The sequence below is a fragment of the Ipomoea nil genome, unplaced genomic scaffold, assembly GCF_001879475.1.
Source record: "Ipomoea nil cultivar Tokyo-kokei standard unplaced genomic scaffold, Asagao_1.1 scaffold0100, whole genome shotgun sequence".
Classification (NCBI taxonomy): domain Eukaryota; kingdom Viridiplantae; phylum Streptophyta; class Magnoliopsida; order Solanales; family Convolvulaceae; genus Ipomoea; species Ipomoea nil.
In genome coordinates, this window is record NW_017616528.1 from 529,138 (window position 1) to 531,222 (window position 2,085).

Sequence of the window (2,085 nt, forward strand, 5' to 3'; positions counted from 1 at the left end):
CTTGATTCTTTAAAAATTACATTCGGCTCATCAAAATTTACATTTTATTCCTAACAGTAAACTATCGCCTGTGATCGGAAGATAAGTTTACTTCTCGGTCATACCGTTGAGGGGCACACTTCTCGGTCAGAGATGAGCTTCTGGCACTTCTCAGAACCATGAAATGCGCTTCAGTTCTCGATCAGTGGCAAAATGTTGAAAAATAATTTTGAAAAGTTGGTTTAACTTAACCCGCAAGGCCATCAATTCCATTACAAAGTTAGTACAAACTATAGCTACCACTTTCAAATCCCTGGCTACCAAATAGTACATCATGCTAAAGGGAGTCTACAACTATGACTACCAATCTCAAATGTGTTAATGTACAAGTAAAACAATCCAAATGCTAAAGTAATTATTAGTATTATTGAGTGTTAATATTAGTATATATTTAATATTTTATTTCCTAATTTTATGCATAATATTTTATGCACCGTTAGTCCCACGACTATTATTGAGTGTATTAGGCACTAAATAGGAGAATGGGTCAAAATACCTTCCATTTTAACACTGAGTAACAGAATACCTAACGGAGGACTAAATTGGGTGAATTTTTAAAAGTTGAGGACCACATTTGATACAATTGAAAGTCAAAATGCAAAATTGAGAATAAACAATAGTTGAGGGACCATTTTGGAAAAAAAAAAACTCTTAAAAAGTGTAGAATACAAATACAAATAAAATAAAATATAATATAATTCAGAAAAAAATCTGCAAATACAATAAGAGCCAATAATGTCAGGCCCTTAACTGGAACAAAAAAATATCGGTGTAATAGTTTCTTAAAATGAATGGTTCATATTATTTTGATTTTAGTATTATTTAATGATTTTCCTTATTTACCCTCTATTATATTATTTTCTTCCATTAAATAACCCTAAATCCGTTAGTATAAACTTTAGTAACGGAATATTCCGTTAACTATTTATTATTCTTAACTTACTCATTAATTTCGATAAAAAGGTCTTTGGTTCGAACCTCATCCCAATTAGAATTAACATAATTGTTAAACATATACTACGAATATGTTAAAAGGTATTAAAAATACTAGTGTTTTACGTGCATTGCACGATTGGATAATGCCCAATGTTTTTTTTTTTTTTTTTTTTTTTTAAATAAGTACTTCAAAGTATATCAAGGAAAGATTATATTGGAATTGTTCATGCATAGATAATTGAATATTGATTTTGCGTATTTAAATAGGTAATTCTATGTTTACAAATGCAAGATAGTATAGTCAAGATTGATTATAATTGTCAATAAAATAATTGTATGAGTATGGTTGAAACCAAATACGGGACATAAGGGAGAGCAAATAAAAATTAGGGCATCAAATATTAAATATTAAATATATACTAATATTGTTTTAGGAGAGGATTTGTGGTTAGAGTTCTATTAAGACTTTAATATTAGAATTAGACTAACGGTGAATTAACGGTATTTAATGGATGAAAAAGTTAACGGATAATCATATAATTAAGGATAAATTAAGAAATCTCAAAGAAAAATTAAAATATGAACAATATGAACCATTCATTTGATTTAATAATTTGAAGGTCATTTTTTTCTACCCAATGTTTATAATTAAATAAATATTTCAAAGTATTTCAATGCAAGATTATATATGAGAAGTTCATACATAAGTAATTTAATATCGAATTTTTTTATTTAAATATGTAACTCATATTATATGAATACAATGTAATAAGGAAAATCATTAAATAATACTAAAATCAAAATAATATGAACCATTCATTTTAAGAAACAATTACACCGACATTTTTTTGTTCCAGTTAAGGGTCTAACATTATTAACTCTTATTGTATTTGCTGATTTTTTTCTGAATTATATTTTATTTTATTTAATTTGTATTCTACACTTTTTAAGAGTTTTTTTTTCCAAAATGGTCCCTCAACTATTGTTCATTCTCAATTTTACATTTTTACTTTCAATTGCATCAAATGTGGTCCCTCAACTTTCAAAATTCACCCAGTTTAGTCCTTCGTTAGGTATTCTGTTACTCGGTGTTAAAATGGAAGGCATTTT